Here is an 18851-nt window from a genome sequence, read left to right as displayed (position 1 = left end):
TTAGTTGTCACTTGATTCTGAGGCTCTTTCATAGGAAATTAAATAGAACCTATTTAAGTTTGGAAGGTAAATAATTTATTCAGAAAAATTTCATGCACATATTTTAAGATGTTGCAACTTTTTTTCTAAATGGCACTTTCTCTATAACCATTGTTTTAAAACCAGTAGTTCTTGTTTGATTGCACATGTGTTTTGAGAATCACTGAGTCACAAGAAATTTCTTTGGTTTGTTGGTTAGGGATCAAACCAAAACAATCAGCTGGATTGTTTAAAGGTGAGAATTACCGACTAAAGACCAAATGTATCTTCTAGTAACTGAAGAGGAACCAGGTTTCTTGGACTGTGTGTTTTCTAAGGAAATATATTCCTTTTCAAAATGTCTTATTTTTTTTATTAATATATTCTTTATTTTACCTAATGCTATAAGGCATACAGTAGCTGTATGTTCTAGCTGTGGTTCTTCTGATGAATGGATATTACAAATGAATGTGAATGTCAAAAAAATGATAATTTAAAAATAATTGAGATACTGGTACGTTTTGTGGACCTCATGGTTCCCTTGTGGATTGGTGAATTTTTATCTATGCTATAAATATTAGTAGCTAGGATTTATATAGTATTTATTATGTAATATACACTATTCAGAGTACTTTCCTTATATATTAGTTCAGTTAAATCTCCTGGTAACCTTATTATCCCCATTTTACAAATGAGCAAACTGAGGCACAGGGAAATTTAATGTCTTTTTGAGATCAGACATATTAATTGGTTGATCTTATCAACATATTTATACCTCATGGTAATATTAATTTGCTTAGTGTTGGTAGAAAGTAGAGTATTTGATTCAGAGTTTGATTTTGCTTATTTTGACTCCCAAGTAACTGGAAGGTACCCATAACTAGATTTTTTTTGTTTAACATAGTTTACTACTCATGTGGCTTTGGATTTCACAGAGTTCACTCAGCTATCTTTATTCTGGCTACAGCATGGGAAGATAAGTTTTTTTCTTAATCTTCAAATCCAACAAGATCTAAAGTTATCTTTATAATCATGAAAGATAAATTGTGTGATAACATTTGGTACATTATTTTAAAGTGCATTTTATGTATTATATTTCCTTAGGAATTAATCACTAATCTGAATTTGCTCTTCTGTATTTAATCTCTGTTTTTAAGAGCTTTGAAATGTACTTCAGATATCATAAAGTTCATCCTTTGAAAGTATACAATTCAGTGGTTGACAGTACTTACACAGGGTTATATACCCATTACCACGATCTAGTTCCAGAACTACCTCCACACCAAATAAAAGGGGAAACCCCATGCCTGTTAAATGGCCAGCCAGTCCCCATATTCCCTTCCCCTTAGCTTAAGCAACCAGTACTCTGTTTTGTGTTTTTTAATAGATTTTCATATGCTGGGTAATGCATTAAGTGAAATTATATAATATGTGGCTTTTTGGTCTGGCTTCTTTCATATAGCATAATGCCTGCCAAGATTTGTCTGTGTTGTAGCCTACCTGGATAAAACCACATTTCGTTTAACCATTCATCATTTGATGGATATTTAGGGTGTTTCCACCTTTTGGCTCATAGGAATTTTATTAGGATATATAGTATATAGTATGTTATTAACATTCATGTGTAAATTTTTGTGATTCTTATTTATTCTTAATACACAGAAATTTTCCATATTGCTTAGTTGAAATTTTTTCTGAAAAAAGTAGATGTTTTATGTCAATATGTTTCGAATAATTCTGAGGTACAAGGTACTATGCTTGGTGTTTAGGAGACACGTGCTAAGAGAATAATGAAAAGTGTATAATCTTAGTTTAGCAAATGCTGTGACTTGCCTCTGGAAGAATGTTTTCTGAGTTTGTCCCTCAGGTAGTGAAATTTAGCAACCAGGTATTTGAGTAAAATGATGAGATAACTGTCATTTGATCTCGTTAGGATAATTCAGTATATGTAATATACCAGAAATGAGCATGTATGATAGACCCTAACTGGAAAAACTTAAATTTCTAACAATGAGGAGGTTATTAGCTATAATATATTAATATATTATAAATAGTTACAATGCAGACATTAATCTGATGCTGTAGAAAACAATTATGTAGAATAATTATTACCTATATGTTAAATGGGGAGAGGGCGGGCATGTTACAAAGAGAATGATACAGTGCTCGCATTGGCAGCACATATACAAAGAGAATGATACAAAACAAAGTATCATAATATATATTAAGTCTTCATAACTTGAAATTACTAAAATTATACGTAATAGAATGTAACGTTTATTAATAAATAATTATCATTTAATCATATTCTCAAAGGGGGCTGTGATCTAAAAAAGTTAAGAACTACTATGTTTACAATATATCAGTAGTTATCTCTGCATTAGTGGGATTACTGAGATGAGTGATTTATATTTTTTGTTTCCTGCAGTTAATATATATAAATTTGAATGAGTCTGAGAGTTTTTGATTTTGATCTTTAGTTGTTACTCTATGTGTATGTGTGTGTGTAAAGGAAGAAAGTGAAGACTTACACAGAGTAAGTGGCTGTTTTTAGGGAGGAGTGTGAGTAATGGTGGGAGAGAGATAGCAAAACATGTTAAAAATATGAAGGGCAATCCTGTACTGGTTGGTTATTTAGGGATTTCATAGTTTATCCAATACTGCTAAATATTTGATACCATTCTACAAGTGAGATTTTACTCATGAATCTTGTATTTCTTCTAATTGCTAAGCCTTAAAATACCTTTTTTAGTGGAAAATTCCTCTAGCTGTAATCTTATAATGCTGTGCCAATCTTGTTCTCATGATAGTTTTAGAATAACAGTTTTTTATTCCCCAATGTAACACCTCCTAGTCTTTCCACAGAAGATGTGAAAATTCCCAGAGGGGAAAAACTTCCAGTGAATGGAAGTATTTATCTTTTATGACACTTTATTCTTTTCCCTCTTCTGAACTTTATAGTTAATATCTTTAATAGCTAAGGGCAGAGGGGATTCTTTTTGGAATTGTATTAGAGCTTTATGTCAACATTCCCAAGTAGAATATTACAAACTTTTTGGAGTTGACAAAACAAACTTTTATTCTGTATATTATGTACTGTACATATCTGTCCCTCAAAATACGTTGAAAACATTTCTGTTTTTAAAATAAACAGTTAAATTTGGCAAAAGATAAAGTAACTGCTATTCATAATTTTGACAGTATTCCTTATAAACCTAATACATAGCACATAAAGCACTGTTTTTTTTTAGTATTAATTATTCCTTGTTTTAAAATTATTTAATAGTATCATTTATATAGTTAACTAGCTTAATATGAAGGATTTCAGAAATTGTTAATGGGTTAAATTTTCTGAAATACTGTCCTAAGCTTCTTCATCAAGTAAATACAAACTTTTTTTAAAAATTTATTTATTTGACAGAGATCACAAGTAGGTAGAGAGATAGGCAGAGAGAGAGGAAGGGAAGCAGGCTCCCCACTGAGCAGAGAGCCCGACATGGGGCTCGATCCTAGGACCTTGGGATCATGATCTGAACCGAAGGCAGAGGCTTTAACCCACTGAGCCACCCAGGTGCCACGCAAATACGAACTCTTAAGGGATAGCCATATTTCTAGGTTTTTATGTGTGTGGTTGCCAGCCTTGTAATTTCTACATAAATGGCATTGTGTTTGATACAGATAACTAGATTTTTTTTTTAATTTTTAATTTTTTATAAACATCTAATATATTTTTATCCCCAGGGGTACAGGTCTGTGAATCACCAGGTTTACACACTTCACAGCACTCACCATAGCACGTACCCTGCCCAATGTCCATAACCCCACCCCCTTTCCCCCAACCCCCCTCCCCCCAGCAACCCTCACTTTGTTTTGTGAGATTGAGAGTCACTTATGGTTTGTCTTCCTCCCAATCCCATCTTGTTTCATTTATTATTCTCCTACCCCCTTAACCCCCCATGTTGCATCTCCACTTCCTCATATCAGGGAGATCATATGATAGTTGTCTTTCTCCGCTTGACTTATTTTGCTAAGCATGATACCCTCTAGTTCCATCCACGTCGTTGCAAATGGCAAGATTTCATTTCTTTTGATGGCTGCATAGTATTCCTTTGTGTATATATACATCTTCTTTATCCACTCATCTGTTGATGGACATCTAGGTTCTTTCCATAGTTTGGCTATTGTAGACATTGCTGCTATAAACATTCGGGTGCACGTGCCCCTTCAGATCACTGTGTTTGTATCTTTAGGGTAAATACCCAGTAGTGCAATTGCTGGGTCATAGGATAGTTCTATTTTCAACATTTTGAGGAACCTCCATGCTGTTTTCCAGAGTGGCTGCACCAGCTTGCATTCCCACCAACAGTGTAGGAGGGTTCCCCTTTCTCTGCATCCTCACCAGCATCTGTCATTTCCTGACTTGTTAATTTTAGTCATTCTGACTGGTGTGAGGTAGTAGTATCTCATTGTGGTTTTGATTTGTATTTCCCTGATGCTGAGTGATATGGAGCACTTTTTCATGTGTCTGTTGGCCATCTGGATGTCTTCTTTGCAGAAATGTCTGTTCATGTGATAACTAGATTTTTTAAGCGAAAAGCTTTTTAAGAGTTATTCCAGTGCCCTTCTCTAATATGATACGGCTTCAGTGATACCTTACTCTCTTGATTTCCTCTCTACCATTTTGCTGCTATTTCCCAGTCTTATTTGTAATTCATCCTTTCCTGTACTTGTTCTTTATGTGTTGGTATTACTCAGCTATCTGTCTTCAACTTTATTTTCTTTTTGTTCGGTGTTTTTGTGCCAGAAATTTTCTTTACTTCTCAGACTTACAGTACTACCTATACATACACCAGTGGCTTCTAAGTCCTTGACTCTGTATCTGTATTAACCAACAACTTTTAAATATCTACTTACAGGTATCTCAGAAGTATTTCAAAACTCAGCATGTTCAAGAGTAAACTTGTTAAACCTGCTAAATTTCAGTAGTTGACATCATAATCTACTTTTGCTCAAGCTAGAAATCTGGACATTGTTTATGACCTTTTTTATCCCCCCACTACTGCATCTACATTCAGGCATTTATCAAGATTGAGTTTATATCTCCTGCATATCTTCCATGCAAACACACCAGTCTAGGACATTATCATCCCTTACATAGATTATTAGGATAGGTTCCAAATTGGCTTCCCGGCTTCCAGTTTTGTTTCTCTTTCATGCTTTTTGTTAAATGAGTTTTTCACTTTCCCAGCTTTAATGGCTTCCTGTGACCTTTGAATTAAGTCTAAACTAGTCTCCAAGGTAGGGTGATACACAAGATAATGCTAGTATGCAAGAAGAAAATCTTTTTAAATTTCAGGTCATGACCTCAGGGTGTGGGAGTGTGGGCCTCTGCACTCAGTGGGGAGTCTGCTTCCCTTCTCCTTCTCCACTCATGTGTGCATACACTTTTTCTCTCTCAAGTAAATAAATAAATCTTAAAAAAAAAAAAAAGTACAAAGATGAACTCATGGTTGGTCAGCAGGCAAAATATACAAAATCAGATCTGTTCTTATATCCTTATTTCAGAGTTGTAAGTGAAAGGTTTTAAAAATTTAAATTCTTATTTTCAGTTACCTCTTTTTGCTATGATGGCCACTTAAGATCAAGTTTGCTAGCTGCTCTTAGAACTAGTTCTTTGAATCTCTATGTCAGAGTGTTAAAGTAAGACCCTAAGAAGTAATGAAACATACTCAACTATACTTTTACTAAAAATACTATAGTCTGTTTTTAAGAAAACAAAAAAATTTTGTATCATAAGTAATTAAAACAAATTCTTTTCATCCCTTTGTTCTATTTTTTGTGATACAGATAACATTTTCATGGTATGATTATATTGTAAATATTTTATATATTATGTACATGTATTATATGTTATATATTTCATATATTTGTGTAATAATGTACTATATGTAAATGTATTATTTATATAATGTTTATAAGTCATTATAAAAATAGGAGACAAAGACACATATCAACATGGTTATGTAATAAATAAAGTTTGGAGATCATTAGTTCAAATTTTTCTATAAAGTACCTTTCAGCCTTCCTATATGCTTTTCAAGAATCATATCTTACCATGCCTATATTTATATTTCATACCTTAGCTATGTTGGACTTTTCTGTTTCTTAAATGAGCCATATACTCTTTGTTTATAAATATTTGTACATTCTTTTTTTTTTTTTTTTAAAGATTTTATTTATTTATTTGACAGAAATCACAAGTAGATGGAGAGGCAGGCAGAGAGAGAGAGGGAAGCAGGCTCTCTGCTGAGCAGAGAGCCCAACGTGGGTCTCGATCCCAGGACCCTGGGATCATGACCTGAGCCGAAGGCAGCGGCTTAACCCACTGAGCCACCCAGGCGCCCCTATTTGTACATTCTTATTCCTCTTTTTTTTAATTTTTATTTTTTAATTTTTTATTTTTATTTTTAAATATTTTATTTATTTATTTGAGAGAGAGACAGTGAGAGAGAGCATGAGCGAGGAGAAGGTCAGAGAGAGAAGCAGACTCCCCATGGAGCTGGGAGCCCGATGCGGGACTAGATCCCGGGACTCCAGGATCATGACCTGAGCCGAAGGCAGTCGTCCAACCAACTGAGCCACCCAGGCGTCCCTCTTATTCCTCGTTTAAGTCGTAGCTTAAATATTCACTAGCATGCATAGTGCTACTCAAAGTATGGTCCTTCAACTCTTACCAGCCCATGACAAGATAAGAAAAGAACTTGAGAGTAAACATTTCAAAGCTTGAATTGCATTTTGATATTGTCATTGTCACATCTAAGTGCATGATCAGTGGTCTCCTTTCTCAATAGGATATTAACTAGTTCAAGTACCATGATGCTTGTGTGATTTCCTTTTTTTTTTTTTTTTTTTTTTTTAAGATTTTATTTATTCATTTCACAGAGAGAGATCACAAGTAGGCAGAGAGGCAAGCAGAGAGAGAGGGGAGGAAGCAGGCTCCCTGCCGTGCAGAGAGCCTGATGCGGGGCTCAATCCCAGGACCCTGAGATCATGACCTGAGCTGAAGGCAGAGGCTTAACCCACTGAGCCACCCAGGGGCCCCTCATTTCCTTTTTTAACTCGAGGTTTTTTTTAGAGCTGTTTAAAATTAACAGCAAAATTGAGGGAAAGGTACAGAGGTTTCCAGTATATTCCTTGCCTCCCCTCACTCATAGCCTCCCACATTATCAGTGTTCCCCAACAGAGAGGCACAGTTGTTAAAACTGATAAATTCCATATCACATCATAATCACCCAAAGGGCATAGTTTACATTATGGGTCAGTCTTAGTTGTACATTCTATGGGTTTGGACAAATGAATGACATGTATTCATCATTATGGCATACAGAGTATTTTCCCTGCTCTGAAAATCCTCTGTACTGCCTCTGTTTATCCTTCCCTGTATTATCTCTTCCCTTACCCCTTGGAAACTACCTATCTTTACTTCGAGCATAGTTTTGCCTTTTCCACAATGTCATATAATTGAAATCATACAGTGTATAGTTCTCTCATACTGGATTCTGTTCCTTAGTAATAGGCATTTAAGCTTCTTTTTAGCACTGAATAATATCCCATTGTCTGCATATACCACAGTTTATTTGTCCATTGGTCTATGAAAGGGTATTATAATTGCTTCTAAATTTTGGCAATTGGGAATAAAGCTGCTGTAAACATCCATGTGCAGATTTTTGTGTAGACAAAAGTTTCTTCAGGTAAATGCCAGGAAGCATGACTGCTGGATCATGTGGTTGAGAGTATATTTAGTTTATAAGAAGCTACCAAACTGTCTTCCATAGTGATTGTGCCATTTTACCTTCCTACTAGCAGTTCTAAATCCTCAAGAGCATTTTGGATTGTCATTGTTTCTGATTTTAGCCATTCTTATGGATGTGCATTATTTTTTTAGTTTGCATTTCCCTGATGACATAATATGGAACATCTTTTCATATGCTAATTTGCTATCTGTGTATCTTCTTTGATAAGGTGTCTGTTAAGCTATTTTTTAATAGGGTTGTTTGTTTACTATTGAATTTTAAAAGTTCTTTGTACATTTTGGGTAGTAGTTCTTTGTTGCGCGTGTCTTTTATAAGTATTTTTTCTCAGTGTGGTTTCTCTTCCCATTTTTTTTTTTAAGGTTTTATTTATTTATTTGACAGAGGAAGTAGCTCCAGGGAGAGCACAAGCAAGGGGAGTGGCAGGCAAAAGGAGAGGGAGAAGCAGACTCCTTGCTAAGTAGAAAGTCAGACATGGGGCTTGATCCCAGAACCCTGAGATCATGATATGAATGGGAGGAAGATGCTTAACCGACTGAGCCACCCAAGGTCCCATTTCCCTTTTTCTTAACATTGTCCTTTACAGAGCAGAAATTTTTAATTTTAATGAAGTCCTGCAGTTGATTATTTCTTTTGTAGATTATGCCTTTGGTGTTGAATCTAAAAAGTCATTGACATGACCAGGGTTTTCTAGGTTTTGTCCTATGTTGGTTACGTTCTAGAAGTTTGTAGATTTGCATTTTACATTTAGGTCTGTTATCCATTTTGAGTTGTTTTTTTGTGAAGGGTATACGATCTTTATCTTAATTTTTTTTTTTTTTTTAAGATTTTATTTGTTTATTTGACAGACAGAGATCACAAGTAGGCAGAGAGGCAGGCAGAGAGAGAGAGAGGAGGAAGCAGACTCCCTGCTGAGCAGAGAGCCCTATGCGGGACTCGATCCCAGGACCCTGAGATCATGACCTGAGCCGAAGGCAGCGGCTTAACCCACTGAGCCACCCAGGCGCCCTATCTTAATTTTTAATTTGAAAAATTCATGTGAATGTTCATTTGTTCTAGTACCAGTTGTTGAAGACACTGTCTTTTTTCTCCACTGTATTGCATTTGCTCCTTTGTCAAAGATTAGTTGCAGGTTATTTATGTTAGTTTATTTCTGGGCTCCCTATCTGTTCTATTGCTCTATTTGTTTATTTTTTCAATAGTACCACACTGTCTTGGTTACGGTAGCCTTATAGTAAGTATTGAGTTGAGTATAATCAGTCTTCCAGCTTTGTTTTTCAATCTTGTGTTAGCTATTCTGGATTTTTATTTATTTATTTATTTATTTATTTATTGCCTGTCTGTGTGAACTTCAGAATTAGTTTGTCAATACAAAATAACATGGCTGGGATTGTGATTGGACTTGTATTGATTACAGACCAATTTGGGGAAAATTTACATTTTACCAATGTTGAATCTTCCTATTCATTAGCTGAGAATATCTCTACAGTTACTTAGTTTTTCTTTGATATCTTTCATCAAGAGTTTTGTAGTTTTCCTTCTATAGATACAGTACTTTCTTATTAGATTTATACCCAAGTATTTCATTTGGGGGAGCTAATATAAATATATTGTTTTTTAATTACATATTCCACTTGCTAGTACAGTGATTGATTGACTTGTGTATTAAACTTGTATCTTTCAACCTTGCTATAATTGTTTGTTAGTTCCAGGAATTTTTTTGTTGATTCTTTCAGATTTTCTACATAGACAATGATGTCATCAGTAAACAAATACAGTTTTATTTTTGTCTTCCCAATCTGTATACCTTTTATCTCCTTTTCTTGTTTTGTTGCATTAGCTAGGACTCCTCTAAGATGTTGAAAAGGAGGGCTGAGAGGAGACATTTTGGCCTTGTTCCTGGTCTTTTAATAGGGTAGCTTCAAGTGTCTCACCATTTAGTATGATGTAGGTTTTTTGTAGGTATTCTTTATCAAGTTGAGGAGGATTCCCTTCTGTGCTTAATTTGTTTCAGATTTTCCTCATGAATAATTGTTGGATTTTGTCATGTGATTTTTTTCTACATCTATTGGTATGATCATTTGATTTTCTTTTTTTTTTTTTTTTTCTTTTTTTTTTTTTTTTCTTTTTTTTTTTTTTTTTAAAGATTTTATTTATTTATTTGACAGAGAGAAATCACAAGTAGTCGGAGAGGCAGGCAGAGAGAGAGAGAGGGAAGCAGGCTCCCTGCTGAGCAGAGAGCCCGATGTGGGACTCGATCCCAGGACCCTGAGATCATGACCTGAGCCGAAGGCAGCGGCTTAACCCACTGAGCCACCCAGGCGCCCCGATCATTTGATTTTCTTCTTTAGCTTGTTGACATGATGGACTATATTGATTTTTTTTAATTGGTTTTTTTTTTTTTCATCATGGTAAGTATACTCCAAAGCCCATCCTCTTTTTCACCCATCTCTCCACCCACCTTTCTTCTGGAAAACCATCAGTTTGTTCTCATAATTAAGAGTCTGCTTCTTGGTTTGTCTCTCTCTTTTTTTCCTTTGCTCATTTGTTTTTTTTCTTAAATTCCACATATGAATGAAATCATATGCTATTTGTCTTTTTCTGACTTAGATTAACATTATACCCTCTAATTCTGTCCATGTTGTTGGAAATGGAAAATTTTTTTATGGCTGATAATGTATATATTATTAAGCTATAAAATAAATATATACACATATATATCACCTCTTGATATATATATATATCTCAAGATTATATATATATATATATCACCTTTTCTTTATCCATTCATCTATTGATGGACACTTGGGCTGCTTCCATATCTTGGCTATTGTAAATAATGCTGCAGTAAACATAAGGGTGCATGTATTCCTTTGAATTAGTTTTCATATTTCTTGGTTACTTAGTAGTGTGACTCCTGGGTCATAAGATAGTTCTGTTTTTAATTCTTTGAGGAACCTCCATGCTGTTTTCCACAGTGGCTGTATCAATTTGCATTTCTCTCCATACTGCAAGATGATTCCTTTTTATCCATATCCTTGTCAACACTTGCAGTTTCTTGTGTTTTTTATTTTAGCCAGTCTGCCAGGCATAAGGTGGTATTTCATTGTAGTTTTGATTTGCATTTTCTCGATGATAAGTGATGTTGAGAATTTTTTGTGTGTCTATTGGCCATCTCTATGTCTTCAGTGGAGAAATGTCTGTTCATGTCTTCTGCCCATTTTTAATTGGATTATTTGTTTTGAAGTATTGAATTGTATCAGTACTTTATATGTTTTGGATACTAATCATTGTATCCCATATCAAATATCACTTCCCATTCATTTCTGTTGTTTCCTTTGCTGTGCAGAAACTTTTTGTTTTGATGTAGTCCCAGTAGTTTATTTTTCATTTTATTTCCTTTGCCTTAGAAGACATAGCTAGAAGATGTTATGGCCCTGAGAGATTACTGCCGGTTCTGTCTTCAAGGATTTTTATGGTTTCAGGTCTCACATTTGGATGTTTGATCTATTTGGAGTTTATTTTTGTGTATGGCAAAAGAAAGTAGTCCAGTTTCATTCTTTTGCCTGTTGCTGTCCAGTTGTCCCAACACCATTTGTAAAGAGACTTTTTTCCATTGTATATTCTTTCCTCCTTTGTCAAAGATTAATTCACTATGTAATTGTGAGTTTATTTCCAGGTTTTTTTGTTCTTTTCCATTGATCTGTGCATTTATTTTTATGTCTGTACTATACTGTTTAATTACCACTGCTTTGTAATATAACTTGAGATTTGGCATTGTGATACTTGCAATTTAGTTTTTCTTTTTCAAGATTGCTTTAGCTGTTCAAGGTCTTTTGTAGTTCCATAAAATTTTAGAATTGTTTGTTCTAGGGGTGCCTGGGTGGCTCAGTGGGCTAAAGCCTCTGCCTTCAGCTCATGGTCCCAGGGTCCTGGGATCAAGCCCCGCATCAGGCTCTCTGCTCGGCAGGGAGCCTGCTTCCCCTCCTCTCTCTGCCTGCCTCTCTGCCTGCTTGTGATCTCTGTCAAATAAATAAATTTTAAAAATCTTAAAAAAAAAGATTTTAGAATTGTTTGTTGTAGATCTGTAAAAGATGATGTTGGTATTTTTATTGGGATTCCATTAAATGTGTAGATTGCTTTCAGTAGTATAGATATTTTAACAATATTGTTTTTCCAACACATGAGCTTGGAATGTCTTTCCATTTGTTTGTGTCATCTTGAATTCTTTCATCAGTATTTTATAGTTTTCAGAGTATAGGTCTTTCACATCTTTGGTTAAATTTGTTCCTTGGTATTTTACTGTTTTTGTTGCAGTTTTTGTAAAGGGGATTATTTTCTTAATTTCACTTTCTGCTGTTTTATTATTAGTGTGTAAGAACGCAACAGATTTCTGTACATTGATTTAATATTCTGCTACTTCACTGAATTCAGTTATTAGTTCTAGTAGTCTTTTTGTGGATTCTTTAGGGTTTTCTGTATATAGTATCCTATCATCTGCAAATAGTGAAAGTTTTACTTTTTCTATATCAATTTGGATGACTTTTATTTCTTTATGCTGTCTGATTGCTTTGGCTAAGACCACTGGTACTGTGTTGAATTAAAGTGGTGAGAGAAGACATCCTGTCTTGTTCCTGACCTTAGGGGAAAGCTGTCAGTTACATTAATTGATTTGGAATGTTGAGCCAACCTTGGATTCCTGGGAAATTCTGCTTAATATAATTTTTAAAAAAAGATTTTATATTTGTATTAGAGAGAGGAAACAGTAGAGAGAACTGCAGGCAAAGGGAGAAGGAGGAGCAGACTCCCCGCTGAGCAGGAAGCCCAACATGGGGCCAGGTCCCAGGACCCTGGGATCATGCCTGAGTCGTAGGCAGATACTTAACCAACTGAGCCACTCAGGTTCCCCTGTAATTTTTTTTATACGGTGTTAAATTTTATTTGCAAATATTTTATTGAGGATTTTTGCATCTATATGTTCATGAGCAACAACAGTCTGTAGTGTTCTTATATCTTCAGCTGATTATGGTGTTAGAGTAATGCTGGCCTTACAGAATAAGTTAGGAAGTATTCCTTCTGCTTCTGTCTTTCTGAAAGATATTGTAGAGAATTGGTATAATTCTTCCTTAAATGTTTGACAGGATTCACCAGTGAACCTGTCTGGGCCTGGTGGTTTCTGTTTTGGAAGCTTATCAATTATCGATTCAATTTCTTTAACAGATATAGGCCTATTCAAATTTTCTATTTCTTCTTGTGTGAGTTTTGGCAGACTGTATCTTTTAAGGAATTGGTCCATTTCACCTAGTTTATTAAATTTTTGAGAAGAGTTGTTCACAGTATTCCTTTTAATGGCCATGGACTCTCTAGTGCTGTCCCTTTTTTCATTTCTGATACTAATAATCTGTGTCCCCTCATTTGCTTAGTTAGCCTAGCCTATTGAATTTATTGATCTTTTCAAAGAGATAGTTTTTGGTTTCATTGATTTTCTTTATTGATTTCCTGTTTCCAATATAATTGTTATTTCTTGTTTTGGATTAATTTGCCTTTTCCAGTTTCCTATGGCAGAAACCTAAAGTATTGATTGTAGATTTTCTTTCTTTTCTAACATAGGCATTCAGTGCTATAAAGTTCCCTGCAAATAACTGCTTTCATTGCACAAATTTTAAGTTGTGGGTTCATTTTTGTTTAGTTCAAACATTTTAAAAATTCTTCGGGATTTCTTCTTTGACTCCTGTATTATTTAGAACTCTGATAACTAATTTCTACACATTTTACAAGTTTCCAGTTATCTTTCTGTTATTAATTTCCAGTGTAATTCTGTTTTGGTCTAAAAGCAAACCTTGTATGATTTCTGTTCTTCTAAATTTGTGAAGGTGTGTTTTATGGTCTACAATATTTTTATGTGGGTCAGTTGTAATCCAAAATGTATAAGAGCTGAAGGAAACAACAAGAATTTATTTACTTTAAAAATCTGGCATTATTTATTCTTATTTCATAAAGAAGATAATTAAAAAGTGAGTATATAATAATTAAAAACAAACAAATAGAAAATCTTTCATTCTTTTCCATTTCTGCTTTTGTTAGTGTTATCTAAATCTAGGAAGTAAAATTTTAATCCGTATTTTTAATCCTATTTATATATAATAAAACAAGCTTTACTAGACTTCTTTTGATAGGAAAAGAGAATACCTTTTCTGAATGCGACAGTAGCATTCAGAATGATGATGATGATGATGGAAGTAATTTCAAAGAGTTACAGACCAAAAGAGTTTGTGCTAGTTTTGTTGGGAAGCATTGGTTTTCCTATATAGGCATACTTTCTTTTATTGCGCTCTGCTTTTTTGTTTTGTAGTTACTGTCTTTTTTACAGTTTGAAGTTCAAGACCAGTAGAGGAAGTAACTCCACATGGGGTAGAAAAAAGAGAAGTAGAATTAAAAGTGAAGCCTGAAGATGTGACTGAGTTGTTGCAGTCTTGTGATAGAACCTTACTGGATGAGGAGTTGTCTCTTATGAATGGGCAGAAAAAGTGGTTTGTTGAGATGGGTGTTTTCATCTTCACTCCTGGTGAAGATGCTGTGAAGATTGTTGAAAGGACAACAGAGGATTTAGATAATACATAAATGTAGTTGATGAAGCATTGGCAGGGTTTGAGAGAATGACTCCCAGTTTTGAAAGAAACTCTGCTGTGGGTAAAATGCTATATTACAGCATTGCATGCTACAAAGAAATAGTTTGTGAAAGAAAGATTCAGTCAATCCATTAGACTTCATTGTTGTCTTATTTTGAGAAATTGCCACAACCACCCCAGCCTTTAGCAACCATCACCCTGATCTGTCAGCAGCCATTAACACAGAAGTAGATGTAGATTGCTCTGGGGTAGTATAGACATTGCTTTGGGTAGTATGGACCCCTGCCCCCCAATACCAGCAAAAAGCTTATGACTCATTGAAAGTTCAGATGATGGTTAGCATTTTAAAAAATATTTGTAAATTTAAGCATGTACATTTTTTTAAACATAATGTTATTGCACACTTAATAGGTGTTGGCAAAGATGGGGGAGGAAGGGAAACCCCTTTTGCACTATTGGTGGGAATGCAAACTGGTACAGCCACTCTAGAAAACAGTATGGAGGCCCTCAAAAAGTTAAAAATAGAACTACCATATCAGCTGGCAATTTCACTACTAGGTAATTACCCAAAGAATATAAAAGTACTGATTCAAAGGGGTACATTTACCCTGATGTTTATAAGCAGCATTATCAACAGTAGCCAAACTATGCCAAGAGCTCAAATGTCCATCAACTGATGAATGGATAAAGAAGATGTAGTAGTATATACAATGGACTATTACTTAGCCATCAAAAAGAATAAAGTCTTGCCTTTTGCAATGATGTGGATGGAGCTGGAGAGTATTATGCTAAGCAAAATAAGTCAGAGAAAGACTTACCATATGATTTCATTCATATGTGGAATTTAAGAAACAAAACAGATGAACATATGGGAGGGGAGAAAAGAAAAAAGGAGAGGGGGCCAACTTAATGACAGAGGACAAACTGAAGGTTGAGAGAGGGAAAAATGGGCTAGGTGGGTGATGGGGATAAAGGAGGGCACTTGTTACGATTAGAACTGGATGTTGTATGTAAGTGATGAATCACTGAATTCTCCTGAAACCAATATTGTACTGTATTTTAACTAACTAGAATTTAAATAATAAACAAACAAACAAAAAACAACTTACAGAGGTGCCTGGGTGGCTCAGCGGGTTAAGCCTCTGCCTTCGGCTCAGGTCATGATCTCAGGGTCTTGGGATCGAGCCTCACATCAGGCTCTTTGCTCAGCAGGGAGCCTGCTTCCCCCTGCCTCTGTGCCTACTTGTGATCTCTCTCTCTTTCTCTGTCAAATAAATAAATGAAGTCTTAAAAAAAAAAAAAAAACTTTGTAGTCATATAAATTAAAAAAAAATAGTCGACAGTATGGTGTAAACATAATTTTTATATGCACTGGGAAGTCAAAAAATTCATTTGACTCTATTGCGATACGTGCTTCATTGTGGTGGTTTGGAACCAAACCCAAAGTATCGCCAAGGGATGCCTGTGTTGAGTTCAGTTTTTACCCGTAATTGATGGGGAAGTGCTAAAACCACAATGGTTTATTTGCAGTGATGTGCTGGGTGCTACAACAATAATAACATCAAAATTTAAGTGGCATTTATATGTATTACATAAGTACATTCACAACCACAAATGAATTATTTGAAAGAAGGCATATTACAGTTAAGCTGACAAAAGCAGATCTGCAGGATTTCTTATGTAATCATTAGAGCTTTTTTAGTTTCTTTCTAAGTCTCATTTTCATGTTGCTAACATTAAAAACAACTACACAAAAATGAAAAGACAAAGGTGTTTCTTTGGAAATTTTGGATGAATCCATAGCAGAGAAGGTAGTTTATATAATATTTTCTGACAACACCATAGCTTGATATATTTAGGAATAGTTTAGTGATACAGAAGACTGACTCTTGGACAGATAGGGATAGCAAAGGGATTTTCTGTTACAGTTTGATGATCACATTGATTTTGTTAATATGACAGTGATAGGAAGGCAGAATTTATTTTTCAGCTTCCTTGTTTACAAACACAACTTACTAGGACTTATGTAAAACTTTAAAAGGTTAACAAATCAATAGATATGGTTTGGAGGGTTTTTTTGCTTTTTGTAGGAGTATGTTCTGATTATAGAGAGATGGTGCCAAGAAAAACACTCTGGAACCCGTGCCATAATGTGAATCAATGTCCAGCTTCTTTCATTGAGAAAGCCTTGCTATTGTCAGCTGAACTAACCAGTATACTTCCTTTATCAGCTAAATTAACAGTAGTTCACTAAAAGTGTAAATTGCTCAAACACTAATGCATTAAATTTGAGATTAAAAAAAAATAAACTATAGTTTGGAAGCTGAGCCAGTCAGCTGTTACCATATGCTAAGGTATACAATAATTTTCAAAGGGAAATATTCAGACAAAAGTGTTTGAACTTTGGGATGAACGCTTAGTGTTTTTGCAGGGAGCCAGTTTGGTCTTCAAACTTTTTAAATATGTGAATTAGTTTTATTTGTCTGACAGCCTTATTATTTTTTAAAAATAATTTTACCTTTCCATGCAAGGAAAGAAAGTCAGATGTTTTTAATGTTACATAATATCAAAGGACAAAAATGAAACTTAGAAATTTGGGGAAAAAATTTTCACAGATTGTTATGATGGGTTTCACAGTAACAATTGTCAGTAAAATAGTTGGTAATTTTTGTAGTGCGCATTTATAAAATGTTAATATCAAATTGGTAAGGCAAACTTGGTAAGAAGTTTGACAGATTTATAAATTTGGTGAGACATACTTTGAATTTTATTTTTTATTAAAATATAAAATCATATAAAATATAAAATCAAATCATATAAAATCAATAGCTCAAGAAATCATTTTTTTCATCAAGAACTATTGTGGATTGAACTATAATTTTGATGGATAAATTATTGATATTGGCTACTAATAAAGGATTGAAGACAAATTTTAAAAAGCATCATTTTCTGGATTTTGGGTAAAAGTTAAAAATTAGTATCCTGAGCTGAAATTGCTTTAAAATACTTTCTATTCCTGTTAACATACAGCTATGAAACTAGGTTTTCTGTTATGAGTGCTATTGAAGGAAAACCTAGAAGTAGTTTAGATATACCTCATCCCTCATGGCTGGCATTGTCATCAGTCTAACCTAGTATAGGTCAATTTACAAACATGGTAGCCAGCCTCTGACAGAGCTCCCAGGATGCCCTACCTCCTGGTATTTACATCTTCATAATCTCCTTCCATATGGCAGTATATATAGAGTTGATGTGATAGTATATCACTTACGAGATTAGGTCATAGATACTGCAGTGTCTGTCTTGTCTGTCTCCGGAAACCAGCTGTCCTACATGAGGCCTACATACTGAGGAACTAATGCTTGGTCAACAGCCAGTTAGAAACTGAAGCCTTTTGCCATCAGCCATATGAGTGAACTCAAAGGCAAATTTTTCTAGACCAGTCAGGCCTTCAGATGACTGTAGTCCTGACCAAAAATCTCATAAAAGACCTTGAAACATAACCACCCAGCTAGACTGCTTCCAGATTCCTAACCAACAGATATTGTGAGATAAGTGTGTGGTGTTTTAAGCCACTAAGTTTTGGTATAACTTTTAATGTAGTAATAAATAACTAATATGAAAAACAAGAAGCAAACTCACTTATTATGTTAAAAACTTTAAATATGAGCATATATGCTATTAGTTCAGGGAATGTGAATTGGTGTTTAATATGAAGAATTGCCATTTCAGTCATCACTTTCACTTATAATTATGAAATGGCAAAAGTTATTAGTGTGATGGCTGTTTTCTGTGATTGCCTATATACAGTTTAATGAAAGTACACAATTTATGTAGTTCTTTTTTCTGTTCATTCTAATTATTGAAATACAACTTTATGGACATAGCTAATAAAACAGTGAACTTGTATTTTATATGGCCTATTTTTCCACTAGTTTGTTTTCATTTGATCTATTGGTCCATGATGGATTAGAATTTAAAAAAAAAAATGGAAAAAGAAAACAAAATGGTTTTCTACCACAGGTAATCTACATTAAGTTCCCTGTCAGTTGTCATAGTACCCTACATTTAACCTTATTGTGGTGGTCATCTTGCTTTATTATGATCGGTTATATTCCCTGTTAGACTGAAAGCTCTTTGAAAGGTAGAGTCCATGTCTTTCTTTGCTGCTATATCTTCATGCACAGAACAGTGTCTGAACAGTGTCTGGTTCTTAGTGGCTACTCAGTAGTTATTGGTCAGAAGAATTAACTTTTTGTTTTTTAATTTTTTTTTCATTGTGTTGGAATAATGATTAACTTCTTTAGTTATAAATGAGTTGGCTACTATAACCATGTGTCCTCAGGGAATGGTAATTATTTATGGTGAATAGAAAATATTCTTGGCATTCTTC

General features: G+C 34.5%; 1 protein-coding gene across 2 annotated transcripts in view; it reads left to right on the top strand.

Annotated features, from left to right (window-relative positions):
* PAWR (pro-apoptotic WT1 regulator) overlaps positions 1–18851 on the top strand; it is a 118575-nt gene that overhangs the window by 89365 nt on the left and 10359 nt on the right. The gene's annotated exons all lie outside the window — the stretch shown is intronic.

The sequence above is a fragment of the Mustela lutreola genome, chromosome 8 (genome assembly GCF_030435805.1).
Source record: "Mustela lutreola isolate mMusLut2 chromosome 8, mMusLut2.pri, whole genome shotgun sequence".
In the NCBI taxonomy this organism is placed as follows: Eukaryota; Metazoa; Chordata; class Mammalia; order Carnivora; family Mustelidae; genus Mustela; species Mustela lutreola.
The sequence above is the reverse complement of the archived record's forward strand: the minus strand, read 5'-3'. Positions and strand labels throughout refer to the sequence as shown.